General features: G+C 60.5%; 1 long non-coding RNA gene across 1 annotated transcript; it reads right to left on the bottom strand.

Moving 5' to 3' along the window:
- Nucleotides 1–2,939: 2,939 nt before the first annotated feature.
- On the bottom strand, nt 2,940–5,601 carry LOC134509806 (uncharacterized). Its single transcript, XR_010069434.1, has 5 exons — nt 5,228–5,601; nt 4,466–4,498; nt 4,305–4,340; nt 3,545–3,613; nt 2,940–3,063 (listed from the first exon to the last, which is right to left on the bottom strand). It is a non-coding gene; the product is annotated as an uncharacterized LOC134509806 (long non-coding RNA).
- Nucleotides 5,602–16,437: the final 10,836 nt, after the last annotated feature.

The raw sequence follows: 16,437 nt of genomic DNA, 5'->3' as shown, positions 1-16,437 counted from the left end.
CAGGTGGGTCGCAGGGGGAGGGGGTCTTTGTTGGGGTGTCTCCCCCCGCTTACACCTGACTGACACCCCCCATTCCCCCCCCCGCCCCGCAGCGTCCCTCCCGCTGTCACCGAGGCGCTGCTGCTGGTCTCCATTCTGGGGTGCAGGAGAAGAGCCCTCTGAGCCCCGGGAGGGGGGTGTGTCGGTGTCCGTACCACCCCCCCCCCGAACCCCCCCGAGGGTCCCCAATATGCGCTGACCCCCCGGCGTGCCCTCGAACCCCCCCCTTCCCCCCCACCCCCAACTTCCACCACCATGTTGAGAAATTAAAGGGTTTAGCGCGGGAAAGCGCCGGCGCGCCAGGGCTTTGGCGCAGAAAGACGGGGCGGTGGCCCCGCTCCTCATGCAAATGAGAGCCGCGGGGCAGGCTGGGAGCGCGCGGGAGAGAGGAAGGAGGAGTTTTTTGGGGATCGGGAGGGGGATGAGGGAAGGGGATGGGGGGAGACGGCGGGGGGCGTCAGGGGAGTGCGAGGGGAGCGGGGGGGGGGGCAGGGGGGGTCGCCGTTGGGTAGGGGGTGGTGGCGGATGCCCGCCCCGGCGGGGGAGGAGGAGATAGCGTTAGCGTGGTACAGTGTGATCTTGTTTTGTGCTGAGTATGTGATGATGGTCGCTGGGGAGGTGTTGTGATTACGTGTCCGGGGGGGGGGGCGGGGCGGGGCCGGGCCGGGCCGGGCCAAGCGCAGTAGCCAGACGCCCCCGCGGAGTGTTTGGCTACCGGTGGGCTGGGGCTCAGCGGTGTGTGCCGTGAATGGCCTCCTGTGCGCGTAACGGGGCCGTGCACCCTCGGAGGTGAGCAAGAGCCGCGTGTGTGACGGGGCTGCGGGCACGAGGGACGCTCCTTGTGCCCCATACATCCCCCACCCCATGGACATCTGCTCTGCCCCATAGGTTCCCCCCTTGCCCCATACGCCCCTCCTTGTGCCCTCCACTCTCCGCACTGGGACCCCACTCGCCTGGTCTCTGGTTTCTCCCGTTTCTCCCAGTTTCCCAGTTGGCAGCTCCCAGCCCCGCAACGCTGGGAGTCCCCCCCCCCCGCCCCGGGGACCCTCCGGTGCCCCCCGGGAATGATCCCCCCACAGCCAACCCCCCTGAAGACGGGAAATCTTGGAATCCTGGAATCATTTGGGTTGGAAAAGATGTTGAAGATCCTCAAAGGAGGATATTTGTGACCGTTCCTCAATAGCTACGGGGCGGGGGGCTGGAGGACGGGGCCCAGTGACAGGACAAGGGGCAACGGGGACAAACCGGGACATGGCAAACGAGGAAAATTTCGCTTGGAGGGAGATGGAGCTTGGGGACACGGTGCCTAGAGAGTGTCCTTCTCCGGAGATATCCCAACCCTGCCTGGAGCGGTCCTGGCCCACCTGCCCCGGGTGACCCTGCTGTGGTGGGGGCTGGATGATGGTCGCCGAAGGAGACGGAGGAGAGGGAAGTGGGGGGGTGAGGGCATGGGAAAGGGCCCATGGGAAGGAGGGGGACGTGGGGTTTTGGGGACCTGGGTTTTGGGGATGTGGGGTTTTGGGGACATAGGGTTTGGGGGACGTGGGTTTTTAGGGATGTGGGTTTTAGGGGCAGATTTTGATGGATATGGGGTTTGGGGGACGTGGGGTTTTGGGCCATAGATTTTGATGGATGTGGGGTTTTGGGGACGTGGGGGTTTGGGGACATGGAATAGTGATGGATTTGGCAGTTTTGGTCCATGGTTGGCCTCGATGATGTGAAAGGTCCCTTCCGACCTGGGCAATTCCGTGGTTCTCTGGGGCGGAAGAAGCTGTTTCTGCAGCGGCCCCCGGCCAGGCAGGAGCGTGTCTCCCCTCCCCGGCGTTGGCGGGGGCTGGATGATGGTCTCCAAAGGAGATGGAGGAGAGGGAAGGGTGTGGGTGAGGGCATGGGAAAGGGTCCACGGGAAGGAGGGGGATGTGGGGTTTGGGGACGTTGGTTTTTGGGGACATGGGCTTTAGGGACATCGATTTGTTATGGATATGGGGTATTGGGGGACATGGGGTTTTGAGGGACGTGGGTCTCTGGGGACTCCTCCAATGGTTGGGGCTCTCTCCGGAACCCAGATGCCATTTGTCCTTCCTCTCGTGGCGTGTTGACACCGAGGCTTTTCCCTGGGGAACGCTGGCTCCAAGGTGCCATCCCCGAGCCAGAGGTGGCGGATGGGCAGCGCCGGGGACAGGCGCGGGGCCACCACAGCCCAGGGAGAAGAGCTGCCTCGGGGACTAGCGGGAGAGACCCAGTGAATGCCGGCCCTTCCTGGCCCCCCCCCCTCCAAAAGGAGGGAATTTCCCCCCAGAATGGTGGGGAATTCCCAGGAGAGGTTGTGAGCTCAGGCGCCAGCACCGCGCGGAGCCGAGGGGCGAGTTCCAGCCTGGCTCCCATGGAGCTCTCTCCCAAGGGGGACCCATGACGAGCCCGTGCCAGCGTTTCCGTCCTGTGCCCCCCATCTCTCCCCGGCCCCCTCCTCTCCCAAGACGGTCTGTCCCAGTTGGCCACTTCCAGCCCCCCCGGGGGCTCCTTGGAGCAGCCTTTTTGGGGCGGTTCCGACCGCAGCCAGCGCCAAACCCCGCTCCCGGACATCGGAGGAGCCCCCCGGCGGGGACGGAGCTGGGTCACAAATCCCTGGGGGATTCTCCGGGTTCCCGAGGCTCCTCCCCAACCCGCGATGCCCCAGAGAAGGGGGTGGGCTGGGGGGGGGGGCGGTTCGGGAAGGCAGGTGGCCAGGCGTGGGGCTCCGAAATGGCCGGGGAACCCCCCAGAGGGCTGAGTCCGTGGGGCAGGAGCCCAGAGGTCCGGGCCGTCCCTCCACGCTCCTCTCCTGCCCCACACCACGGGGAGAGGGGCCACGGAGGGGGGGCCACGCGCAGGCAGACGCGGAGCGAAGCTTTGCTGAAGGAGTTTATTGATGGCGAGAGGGCAACGGTCCGGGGCTCCCGGGGGTCGGGGGGGGCATCCAGGGATGATCATCTCCTCGTGCTGCTGCGGGGGGACGGGACGAGGGTGTCACCGCTGGTTCCAGTCCTGGAAGGCAGAGCCCGGCGTGAGACCCTCCCGGCGTGCGCCGGGCCAGGAGAGCGGCCGCGTCCCCCCCGTCTCCCCACAGAGCCCTGGGGACGGAGAAGGGACCCGGAGCCCCCCACGCACCCAGGGCAGGACCTGGCTCTCCTGAGCCCCCCGGGGCACCCCCAGCCCCTCGCCCGGCGTGGCCTTACCTGGGGACGCCCCGAAACCTCCGTGAGCCCCGCCCGGCCCCCACGGGCATCCTGGGGGGCACCAGAGCCCCCCGCCCGGCCGCGGCGGGGCCCCGGGCAGTCCGTGCAACCCCCCCCGGGTGCGGGGACTGGCAGGGCAGCAGCTGCGTCCCGCTGGCCCGGGACATGCGGCGCCGCCGTCCCCTCGTCGTCCCGCTCCTGCGGCCCCAGCAGTCCCAGCCCCGAGGGCTCGGGGACCCCCTGGGGCCCAGGACCCTCCGTGGGGCTGGAGTGGCCGGGACGTCACTCACCTAGGCCTCGGCCGCCTCAGCCATGCGTCTCTGGCGCGCCAGCTCCAGCAGCCTCTCAGCCCGGGGGGCCTGGGGAGACGGGGGGGTCAGGGAGGCGCTGGGAAAGCCCTGGGGGGGCTGGGGGCGAGTGGGCTCCCAGTGCAGGCACTGAGGGGGAGTGGGCTCCCAGTGCAGGCACTGGGGGGGAGTGGGGCCCCAGTGCAGGTACTGGGGGGGGAGTGGGGTCCCAGTGGAAATACTGGTGGGAGGGGGTGGGTTCCCAGCACAGGTACTGGGGGGGTGAGTGGGTTCCCAGCGCAGATACTGGTGGGAGGGTGTGGGGTACCAATGCAGATAGTGGGGGGCGAGTGGGGTCCCAGTGCAGGTACTGGGGGGCAAGTGGGGTCCCAGTGGAGATACTGGTGGGAGGGGGTGGGGTCCCTGTGCAGGTACTGGGGGGGCGAGTGGGGTCCCAGTGCAGATACTGGGAGGGAGTGGGGTCCCAGTGCAGACACTGGAGAGTCGAGTGGGGTCCCAGTGCAGATACTGGGAAGGAGTGGGGCCCCAGTGCAGACACTGGAGAGTCGAGTGGGGTCCCAGTGCAGATACTGGGAGGGAGTGGGGTCCCAGTGGAGATACTGGAGAGTCGAGTGGGGTCCCAGTGCAGACACTGGAGAGTCGAGTGGGGTCCCAGTGCAGGTACTGGGGCGCACTGGGATGCTCTGGCGCGCGGTGCCCGTGGGAGGGAGGGTCTGGGGGCAGCAGAGCTGGCTGTACCTACCGCAGCCCTCTTCACTCGCCCGAAGTCGATTCCCCCCTGTGGAGAGACCGTGGGGTCGCCCGGGTCACTGGGATGTCCCCAGCCCCGGCGAGCAACTGGGGGACCGAGCGGCCCCCCCAGTTCCGCAGACTGGGTGCCCTCCCAGCCCACCCGCCGCTTACCCCGATGCAGTAACCTCCGCTTGCTTCGAAGGCCTGGGGAGAAAGAGCACAGCAGGGGCTGGAAGGGACCATGGTGGGGCCGGGGGGGACAACACAGGCTCCCCTCGGCCCCAAGGCTTCCCAGGAAAAGGCCTTCTGCTGCCCCCCAGCACCATCGCTCCCCCAGGTTTCACCTCACACGAGGACCAGGGGTGAGGACGGAGATGAAGGGACCACGGGGAGTTCAGGAGCCCCAGAGAGGACGGGGGCGGGGGGTGGTGGGGACGCAGCGATGGGGCACGGGGGCGGTCGGCGGGACCCCCGAGGGCCGGGGCCGGGGGCTCTGGAGGGCCGGGGGGGCGTGGGACGGACAGGAGAGGGAAGGAGCCCAAGCGGAGGGGCCGTGGGGGCTCCGAGGCGGTGGCTGGTGGGGGCAGAGGGGGGAGGAGAGCGGAGGAGCACAACGAGGGGACGGCGCAGGGAGACGGTGGGGTCGGGCAGGGGCTGCAGGGACACCGCTGCCGGGGAAACGGGGGAAGGCGAAGGGCTGAGGGGGATGAGGGGAAGAAAGACCTCGGCAGCGACGGAGAGGTGGGACACGGAGCGTGTCGCCGGGGGGAGATGGCAGCGGGGCCCAAAAGGACGGGACTCGGGGGTGCCGGGGGGATGGGACGGATGTGGGGGCGCCGAGACGAGAGGCCAAGCCAAGGGCTTTCGTGCCCCCCGCTGCGGCGGAGCCGGCGTCCCCCAGCCCGGCCCCGGCCCGCAGCCCTGGGGACCCACCTGGGCATCCTCCGGGGTGCAGAGCAGGACGGCGAAGAGCAGGGCCAGGCTGAGCACTGCCACCTTCATCTTCCTCTGCTGTGCGGAGAGTCCCGGCTGCAGCTGGGGAAGGTGAAAGGGCAGATTTATCCCCCCCGGGACTCCTGCTCCTCCCTCCCCGCCCCGAGAGCCCCCGGGGCAAAGCTGGCCTTGGCAGAGACACCGGCCCTGGCCACCAGCCCAGCCCCGGCACAGAGTCACCTCCGTCCCGGCACCGGTCCAGCGTGGGCATGGGGCAGCTGGGCAGGGAAGGGCCCCGGCACCGGGGGGCGGCTGGAGGGGGCGGCCGGAGCCTCCCGACAGCCGGACGCCCGACAGCCGTGACCCACTGCTCCATCATGAGACTGGCCTCCAACAGCCCCTAAAGCCAGAACCCCCCAGCTCCCCGTGTCCGTCACCCCCAGACCCCCATCTCCCCACGTCCCTCACCCCCAGACCCCCATCTCCCCACGTCCCTCACCCCCAGCTCCCCGTGTCCCTCACCCCCAGAGCCCCATCTCCCCACATCTCTCACCCCCAGACCCCCATCTCCCCACGTCCCTCACCCCCAGACCCCCATCTCCCCGTACCCCTCACCCCCAGACCAGCCTTTCCCTCCAGGGCCCCCCAGGGGTGACAGCACCCTCCAACCAGGGCTCTCAGGGCAGAAATACCTCTGCCTCGTCCCCAGCCCCTCGGGTAAAGGGGGGGCTGGAACCGGCCCCTCTTCTTCTGCACCGGGGACCCCGGGAGGAGGGAACGTGGGAGGGGGGAGGACGGCTGGGGGCAGGGGCCACGGGGCCGGCAGGAGACTGGGGCCTTCGGGCACTGGGGGACACTGGTGGGTGCTGGGCGTGGAGAGGGGAAGGCTCGGCGTGGGGGATGTGCTGGGGGGCGGCCGTGCCCGGCTCCAGCCCCCACTGTTCCCCAGGCTGCGCGGGACCCAAACCGGTGCCGTTCCCAGCCACGGCCCCCCCCGGGCAGAGGGGGATGGCCCCTGCCCTGGCCCTCGCCCCGCCGCCGCCTGGGGACACCCCGTCCCCCCACATCCCCGGGGTCCCCCGGGCAGAGCTGGCCCCGAGAGTGGGTCCCAGCGCCCCGGCCCCGGTGCAGCGCTGGCTCCGCTCCCCGCTGGGGCTCGGCCACCGCTCGCCAGAGGCCCTTGTCCCCTCCGGTGTCCTCGGCCTCTGCTGGCCCTGGACGCGGCCGTTCAGAGGGACGCGATGAAGCCTCGGCTCATCCCCGGGCAGCCCCTCGGCGCTGATGGCGGGCACGGAGCCCCCCTGGTGAGAGGAGGGACGTCTGTCCCGCGGCACCTCTGACACCTGCCTGCGCCCCGCGGCACACAGGGCCCTCCAGCCCCCCCGGGGCTTCCCCAGAGCCCGCTCGGGGGCAGAACGGCGGGGGCGATGGCAGCCGGGGCGCCCTCCAGCCCCGCCAGCGGGCAGAGCCCCCTCAGGAGGGCGGTGCTGGGGGGAGCGGGGAGCAGCGGGTCCTGGGGCGCCCCAGCGCCGTGGTCCCTCCTTCCCCGGGGACAGGCCGGCGCCCAGAGACGGGGGATCTCCCTTTCCCCCTTCCTTCCCCCCGGCTCCTGCCCCAGCCCCAGCCATCAGTGGGAGGTGTCCTGAGGCGCACCCCGGCCTTGGGGGGGAGCTGCCCGCAGCCAAGCGCTATCTGGGGCGGGGACTGAGGGGTTTTGTCCCCTTGCGAATATGGCCGTGGGTCACTTCTCCTACCCCGTGAAGAGCGCACAGCCCAGGAGCCCTCGGGGCTCTCCTGCGCGGCGGCGCCTGCGCCCCAGGATCTCCCCTGGAGCGGGGACGCTCGCTTGAGGTTCTGCTCCTCGGGGCCGGCAGATTCCTCACCGCAAGAGTCTCTCGGCGGCGTGCTAAACCCTGAAGTCTTGGCTAAGTGACGTAAGGGTTGATGGCGTGGCTATAATCCCTTAGACGTGAACCCTTGGCCAAGCCTGGGGCTCGGATTGGATCCAGCTGCACCTTGACTCCTCTCGGAGAAGGAGTTCGGAAAGCTGGGGGGTCCTTACCGAGCCCCGGGACCCAACGGGAGGGTCTCCCTCGCGGATCGCCTGGCCCTGGCCCCCGTGCGGTAAATAACCGGGTGCCCCTTGCCATCGAATCCCGTAAAACACTGTTGCCTTCACTGCTGGCTTTGGTAGATGGTGTTTGCTGTTCATCACTATTTCACTGCTGCTCTCTTACGGGTGAAGCTCATCCCTACGCCGGCGACGGGGCGGCGCTGGGGGAGCAGCCGGACAGCCGGGGGGGCTGCTCTCCTTGGGGAAGCCCGGGGGTCCGAGCAGCTACGGTGATGGAGCTGCCTCCCCAGGGGCGCCGTGTCCTTTTCCCTCTCCTCCCCCTGCCCCGCGCTGGCCCTGGCTCTCCAGCTTGGTTTCCTTCACCCCCAGCCCGACCACCGCCACCCTGGGGGCCCTGGGCAGACCCCTCGGGGCGCTGTGGGGCAGGGACAGCATGGGGCTGGTCGTAAGCGGTGCGGAGCTCCGCTCCCAGCAGGGAGAGCCGCCAGGGGAAGCCACACAAGCCGAGCCAGACCTTTTCCAGCAAGCCGGCGCCAATGGAGCTGCTCTCTGCCAACGTGACGCTCCCGCAATCGGCCCCGGCTGCTCTCTTCAAGGGCGCAAGTGCCCCGAAGGGCAGAGGGAACGGCCGGGACCTCTCCCAACAGGGACAGCTTCAGGGCGGACATGGGCATTTTTGGCTCGAGGAGCTCAGGCACCCCGGGTTTTCCCCCCTGCAGACGCACACAGCTCTCAGGGGAGACAAAGAGCGGCACAGAGAGCGACTGATTAGCTTCTGCATAACGAGGAGACCAGCCCTTCGATGGCATGAGCCACCGCTGGGAGGACATGGGACCGGCAAGGTCTCCATCGGGAGGCGCAGCACGGATCGACGGGTCTCTCTGGGTGGCAGAAGGAACCGCCCGTAACAACCAGCAAATCCACTGGCCGCGCCGAGCAATGGCGGCACCGAATGCCTTGGACTCGCCGCCTGCGCTGAGTTCCCGGGACGTCGGCGTTATCCCAGCAAACCCGCGGGTGCTCTGTAAGGCCGGTGCGTTCCTCTGTAAGCTCGTCCTCTGTTCCCTGCCACAGGAATTCCAGCCACTGTGCTGCGCTGCCCAAGGGCTGTTCGCCCCCTAACCCACCCAGTGGCCCACGGCCCAAGGCTGAAAGTAAAACAGCGCTCCATTGGAGTCCATGGCCCCTGGGGTTGGGGGGGTGGTTTGTGTTTGTAGGAGACGTGGGGTGGGAGTCAAAGGCCGGTGGGAAAAATCTGGACGGGGCTTTGGAAGTCGGCTGGGAGGTTTGCCCAAGTTTCAGCGAAACTGAGGTGTCGCTGGTCGTGTCCCCGTGACGGGACAGGCTCCTGTCCCGGCTCGGAAGAAACCCTGTCTGGGGTCATCTGCCCGAGAAGAGGGAGACGAGGGTGCGCTGAGAAGTCAGACACGAGAACCGTCAACGGCTCAGGGCCCTCGTTGACATTAGATGGCATTTCCGAGGGTTAGGGATAAGGTCATGTCTTCACGAGGCACTAACTCTAAATAAGGGATCTCTTGTGGCTCGGTCGTGAAAAGATTGAAGGCGCCTGACTGGAATATTTGCTTTGGAAATGCCCAAAGAGCAGGCAGCCACCTGGCAGATGTTCATTTTGACGGCTTCTGCTTTCTGCGTTATCTGTTGGACAGACAAGTCACCCGGCGCGGAATCATGCACCGCATTTAAACACGCTGTGGTGTTTTTTGCATTCCGGGCCTTTTTTGAAAAGAATCGACGAATCGTAGGCGCTGACACCATTGAGGAATATGGGATTAGGAGCAGCCAATGAGAGAAACGCAGACCAGCGGGCGGCACTGGATGCCCCTTGACATTCACAGTGGTGTTCGGGGAGGTTCCCTCTGCCGGCTCAGTGGTGGCGACGACGACGCGCTCGGGTGGTTGTGATCGTGAGCCGCGCATTGAAAAAGGTAAATGTCAGCAGTTGGCCGGTTTGACCAAGGGCTGGACAAGAGCCTCCTCAAGGTCGCTCTGAAGGGTGGCTGATCCTACCCGTGCTGTCCCCCCGCCGCCTCCTCAGGGGGAGCGCAAGGCCTGTGGCTTTGACAGTTCGTGTCCCAGACAAAACCCCACCGATGCTTCCGAGCACCCCAAAGTGCCAACAGAAACCAGCTTTTAACAAGCCCAACAAAAAGGGGCGCAGGGCACAGATCTGGAGGTGACTCCCGTTGAGCGCGAAGGAGAAGTGTTCCGTCAAGGAAAGGTCTTGCCAATCCCCAAACGAGTGGACCACCGTTGAGGGCAGCACCCAGAGGGAACCTCCCGTGGGGCCAAGAGCACGTCTGTACCTTTCTCTCTTTTTCCTACAGTGCCTTCTGGGAGGCAGGGGGAGTTTTACCACATTTATTTTCCAAATAAATTTTTATCAGGGTTGCTCTCCTCAGGCTCTGACCCGCAGTGAGGCATCCTGCCATTTTACAGAGGGAAAGGGGAGGGAAAATGCATGTACCGCTTCTTCTTTGGTGGGAACACTTGGTTCAGTGCTCATCGTGCACACTCGGATGGTGCTGGAGCCTGAGCCACGACCCCAGCTCTGCCCTCGGCTGGTTGGAGATGGATCTTCCCCAGGGATGGAGGCGGGAGCGAGTCTGTCTGGGGTCAACGCCTGGCACATCAACCCCATGGGAGTGTGAAGCTCTGGTGGACTCTGGTGCAATGTTTGCCTTTTTCCAGTCACTGGGGACTTCACCTGACTGCCATGGCTTTTCAAATATCATGGAGAGTGGCTTGGCAACTCCACCAGCCAGTTCCCTCAGGACTCTGGGACGCATCTTGTCAGCCCCCATAGACTCCTGCATGCTCAGGTTCCTCAGGTGGTCACAAACCTCATCTTTTGCCACAGTGGGGGGGACTTGGCCCCTCAAGTCCCTACCTTGAGGTCCACCCACTCAAGAGGTGTGGGAAGAGACGTTGCCAGGGAAGACTGAGGCAAAAATGTTGTTGAGTACCTCAGCCTTCTCCTCGTCCATTGTTACCAGTTTGCCAGTCTTGCTCATCAGGAGGGGTACGCTTTCTTTGACCTTCCTTTTCTGGCTGACATATCTATAGAAGCCCTTCTTATTATCCTTTGCCTCCCTTGGCAAGTTCATCTTGAGCTGCGCCTTGGCCTTCCTGACCCCATCCCTACACACCTGGGCAACATCCCCATGCTCTTCCCAGGGTACCTCTCCCTGCTTCCACTGCCTGTGCATTTCCTTCTTGCCCTTTAGTTTGACCAGCAGGTCTCTACTCAGGCATCACATTGATTAAGGCTTTATCCATGGGGATTATCTCCACCCCAGCCACTCCCAATGCATTGAATCTCCCCTTCCATGTTATTCCTGGTCGCTTCTCTGTCTCATTCCCTGTCCATTGCAGACCAACCATCTGCAATATAAATGTGGGCACCAGATGAACTCCTCCTGGGGCCTTTGACAAGCACTTAGACCTCAAAGAGCAGAGAGGTGCCTCTAGGAGGTCCTCCTCTCCCCGAGATATGCTTCCTCAACTGGTGTCTTTAGGATGCATGAGTGGTAAATGGAGAAACATGGTCAACTCCTGAGAGCTTGTTAACGTTTCAGTTAGTGGTGAGGCAGTGATTGGTAGTGGGTAGGGATGCCAGAGAGGGCAGAGGAAACTCAGTGACAAACAATTCTTATGGGGAGTGGCTGAGGGAACTGGGATTGTTTAGTCTGGAGAAAAGGAGGCTGAGGGAGACCTTATCGCTCTCTACAGCCACCTGAAAGGAGATGTAGAGAGGTGGGGGTGGGTCTCTTCTCCCAAGTAACAGGCAATAAGAGAAGGGGAAGCGGCCTCAAGTCGCGCCAGGGAACGTTTCGACTGGATATTAGGAAAAACATTGTACTCTGAAAGGGTTATTAAGCATTGGACGAGGCTGCCCAGGGAAGTGCAGCCATCCCTGGAGGTATTCAAAACACGGGTAGACGTGGTGCTTAGAGATATGCTTTAGTGATGGTTTTTGTCAGAGTTAGGTTGGTGGTTGGACTCGATGATCTGAAAGGTCTCTTCCAACTTAGGCAATGCTATGATTCTATGCACCCCAGAATGCAGGTTGCCCTCTTGGCTGCCAGGGCACACTCCTGACTCGTATTAGCCCAGCTGCTAACCAGCGTCCCCAGATCCCTTTCTGCAGGGCTGCTTTCTAGCCACTCTTCCAGCCTATACTTGTGGCCACCATTATTTCATCCCAGGTGTAGATTGCAGCGTTTGTTCTTGTTAAACATGCTGAGAGTTGCCTTCTCTGGGTCACGGACACAGGTACTAAACTGAACAGGGCCCAGGAGCCAGCATCCCTGTGCTGCCCCACAATGCCCCAGCATGTCCCAGTACGTACCCTCCGTTAAGTCCATGCTGACTGCATTTGAAGACAAATTTCTCTTTTTGGTGCCCAGAAATATCACCCAAGAGGAGACTAACTGGTGGGACACTGCTCACCAATGTGAGCTTGTACAGCCAGTGAGTTGTTCCCTGAGTTGCATTTTTGGCCTCGTTCAGAGCTGGGTGCAACACTTGCTTGTCCTCTCTCACAAGAGACCTCTGCTAACCCGATGACTTTTCAAAAGGGATATTCCAAAGAAGTGTCAATCTTGTTCTGTAACTTCACTACCACTATTTTGCCTGTTATATGATGGATTTCATTTCTCTAATCTTTCATACATTTTTACCTGTCCTGATACAATGACCATGTCTAAAGTCATCTTTCCAGGTGCAGACTGTCTAGACAAGGGCCTTTTCTATTATACTCCCGTTTTCTCCTTCCCTTACTCTTTCTTCATTCAGGTTCCTGTCACCCATCCAGCTGCTGCTTTGAGCTTCACATGGTTAAAAGTTTCCCTGTCTTTCAGTAGTCTAATTGTCTCCTGTAGCCAACTCTTTAACTATGTTTATATCTACCTTTCTGTACCTATCCATCCAAAGCATTTCTCATAAGATTACCCCTTGCAGAAAAGCAGCCTCATTAGAGGCAGCATGTACTTAGCATATGGCCGCAGAGGGTGTTTTATTGTTTACCAAACATGATCCGACATGATCAGGCTTTACTTTTCTTTGCTTGCAAAGAGGAGAAACCCTTCTGTGCCCGGGCGCAGCCAGGTCTCTAAGGAGCTCAGGTGGGAGCTGGTGCAATGGAGCTGTAACATCCAGCTGCAGAGACCAGTGGAGAAGTCTGATGGAAGGACACTGATGTAAATCCCAACTGGGCAATGACAGACATGGTGGGGTTGGGGTGGGGGCGGTGAGGAGTAGTGTTGTCCATACAGTGTCAGACCTCAAGGGACTGCATTTCCTAGCCATCCAGACCTCCTGAGGAGACCCTCTGGACCAATATCAGTTGCAGAAGACTTCTATCACCTCTTCTCTAGACTGAAAAGTAAAGTAAAACAAACCCTTTAAAAGAATTAAAAAAAAATATTAGGTTTTCTTTGAAATCTTCCTTCTTAACTACAGTATGAAAGAGCTCCAATTAGCTGTAGAAGTCTTGAAGACTTGAAGGAAATTAAAAGAAGAGAAACAGCTTGTTAGGGCTTTCTGTACTTTAATGAGCCCCATGGCGTATTTAGCTCTGAGTCCACGAACCTCAGATACTGAGAGAAGATTGAAAACACTGCTCAAGGAGTCAGAAGCAAAACTCAAAGTACCTTGAAGCATTAATGGGCCCCACTGAGGGCCACTGCTGACAAAGTCTCCCCATGGACTCGTTAGAGGAGATAGCTGGAGGCTGGGATTGCAGGAAGGCAAAGGCACTGTGCAGGTGGCTGTAATGCGGAGAAAACTGTTGCTTTGTTTGATGAAGCAGAAAGGCCAAACCTGACCCTCAGGCCCTGGGAAGGCAGATCCTGCCCCTTAGGTGTGGCTCAGGGCTCTTCCTGGGGGTAGTGGGGTGTGAGGGTGAGCAAGGCCAAGGGTAGGGAGACTGTGCAACACCTCCTGGCTTCCCCATGCAATGGTGAAGAAGAAACCAAGACCAGAGCTTCAAAATAAAGTTTCTTGTGGTAGGCCTTGGTGGCAGAGGCAACTGCCATAGCCAAGGGGACAATGAGCTTGGTGCTGCTGGGCTTTTTAGCCTTGCCAGAGCCCTGGGCCACCTCCACTGCAGAGCGACCATCACTGTCCCATGCCTGCGCCTCTTTCCTTGCAGGCTGCAGACACCCATCGTGCTTTCCCACATCGCTCTCACCCCAGCATTTCCATATCTTTTCTGATGTCTCTCCACCCTCACCGGCTGTTCCTTGAGACACAAAGCCATGGGCTAATACAGACTCCCTCTGGGTGACCTCTTGCACCACAGTGCAACCCTTTGAGTGAGATTTCTTTTTCCTCACATGCAGTCCGACCCTTCCAAGCTGCGCTTTGTTGAGGTTTCCTTCTCTTCCCACTACCAAGAAAAGCTCCATGATCTCTGAAGCCACCCTTCAAGCAGGTGCAGGCTACTGCTAGAGAGCCCTGGTCCTTCACTTCAACAGGTACAGAAGCCCAGCTCCCTCAGCTTCTCCACACAGGCCTCAAACCCCATCCTGGCCAATGTCCTTTGGAGCTTCTCCAGTTCCTCCTCCTTCCTTCAGAACAGAGAGCCCCACACACAGAGACACTAGACCAGATGTGGCCACACCAGTGCTGCGTCAAGGGGGATGATAGTCACAGGATCTTCGTGGTTGGAAGGGACCTTTAAGATCATCGAGTCCAACCATACACACAGAACCCCCCCCCCACACACAATCTCCATCACTAGAGCATGCCCTGAAGTGCCACATCTAGACATGTCTTAAATACCTCTAGGGATGGGCACTCAACAACCTCCCTGGGCAGGCTGTTCCAGTGCCTGACCACTCTTCCAGTAAAGTCATTCTTCCTAATATCTAACCTAAACCTCCCCTGCCGCAACTTCACACCATTTCCTCTGGTCCTGTCATTATTCACCCGGGAGAAGAGGCCAACACCCACCTCTCTCCAACCTCCTTTCAGGGAGTTGTAGAGGGCAATGAGGTCTCCCCTCAGCCTCCTCTTCTCCAAGCTAAACATGCCCAGCTCCCTCAGCCTCTCCTCATATCACCTGGTCTCCAGACCCCTCACCAGCTTGGTGACTCTCCTCTGGACACGCTCCAGCACTTCATAGAACCATAGAATCATTTAGGTTGGAAAAGACCCTTGGGATCGTCGAGTCCAACCATCATCTCCACTCTACAAAGTTCTCCCTTACACCATATCCCTTAACACCACATCTAAAGGAGTCTTAAACACATCCAGGGATGGTGACTCCACCACCTCCCTGGGCAGCCTATTCCAGTGTCTAACCACTCTTTCTGTGAAGAATTTGTTCCTTATGTCCAGCCTAAACCTACCCTGTTGCAGCTTGAAGCCATTCCCTCTTCTTCTATCGCTAATTACCTGTGAGAAGAGACCAGCACCAACCTCTCTACAATGGCCTTTCAAGTAGTTGTAGAGAGCGATGAGGTCTCCCCTCAGCCTCCTCTTCCTCAAACTAAACAGTCCCAGCTCCTTCAATTGCTCCTCATCAGATTTATTCTCCAGGCTCTTCACCAGCTTCGTTGCCCTCCTCTGCCCTCGCTCCAGCACCTCGATATCTCTCTCGGATTGAGGTGCCCAGAACTGGACACAATACTCCAGGTGTGGCCTCACCAGTGCTGAGTACAGGGGGACAATCACCTCCCTCCTTCTGCTGGTCACACTAGTTCTAATACAAGCCAGGATGGCATTGGCCCTCTTGGCCACCTGGGCACACTGCTGGCTCATGTTCAGCCCCTTGTCAATTAGAACCCCCAGGTCCTTTTCTGCCAGGCAGCTCTCCAGCCACACTTCCCCAAGCCTGTAGCGATGCATGGGGTTGTTGTGGCCCAAGTGCAGGACCCGGCACTTGGCCTTGTTGAAGCACATTCCATTAGCATTGGCCCATCGGTCCAATCTACCCAAGTCTCTCTGTAGAGCCTCCCTATCCTCATGTAGATCAACATTCCCGCCTAGCTTCGTGTCATCTGCAAACTTGCCGATGATACACTCTATGTCCTTATCAAGGTCGTCAATAAAGATGTTAAACAGAAATGGTCCCAACACTGAGCCCCAAGGGACACCACTTGTGACCGGCCGCCAGCTGGATTTGACTCCATTGACCACCACTCTTTGGGACCGCCCATCCAGCCAGTGCTTGATCCAGCAGATCGTATGCTCATCCAGGCCATGAGCCACCAGTTTTTCCATGAGAATTCGATGGGGGACAGTGTCAAATGCTTTTCGAAAGTCTAGGTAGACAATGTCCACAGCCTGTCCCTCCCAAGGGACTTTGTCGAGTAGTCTTCTGAACAGGTCGAAATTTGCCCTCCGGAAGTCTAAGGTGGCAGTTTTACTAACCCTTCTCCTTGTTTCCCCAAGAATCAGAAATTCGATCATCTCATGATCACTGTGCCCTAGACGGCCACCAACCTTTACTTCTCCTACAACTTCTTCCCTGTTCACAAGAAGCAGGTCCAGGAGGGCACCTTCCCTGGTCGGATCACTTACCAGCTGTGTGAGGAAGTTATCCTCCACAGATTCCAGGAGCCTCCTGGATTGTTCCCTCTCAGCTGTGTTGTATTCCCAGCAGATATCCGGGAGGTTAAAGTCCCCCACAAGAACAACGGCAAGTGATCGCGAGATTTCCCCCAGCTGCTTATAGAAAGCTTCGTCCACCTCACTGCTTTGGTTGGGAGGTCTATAGCAGACTCCCACAGCGATAGCAGCTTTATCGGCCCTTAACCTAATCCAAACACTCTCCACCCCGTCATCGCTATACTCGATTTCTGAGCTCTCGTAGCATTCTCTAATATACAGGGCCACTCCTCCACCTCTCCTTTCCTGTCTGTCCCTCCTGAAGAGCTTGTAGCCGTCGATTGTGGCACTCCAGTCATGTGAGGCATCCCACCATGTTTCTGTGATAGCCACTATGTCATAGTTTCCCTGGTGCATCATGGCTTCAAGCTCCCCCTGTTTCTTGTGCATACTGCGTGCATTGGTAGAGATGCACTTCAGATGTGCTAATGACTCCAGCACCTTTTTGTGGGTGTGGGCCCCATTTCCCACCAGACCCCTCTCAGGTGCTTCCATGATTTCT

The sequence above is a fragment of the Chroicocephalus ridibundus genome, unplaced genomic scaffold, assembly GCF_963924245.1.
Source record: "Chroicocephalus ridibundus unplaced genomic scaffold, bChrRid1.1 SCAFFOLD_203, whole genome shotgun sequence".
In the NCBI taxonomy this organism is placed as follows: domain Eukaryota; kingdom Metazoa; phylum Chordata; class Aves; order Charadriiformes; family Laridae; genus Chroicocephalus; species Chroicocephalus ridibundus.
The sequence above is the reverse complement of the archived record's forward strand: the minus strand, read 5'-3'. Positions and strand labels throughout refer to the sequence as shown.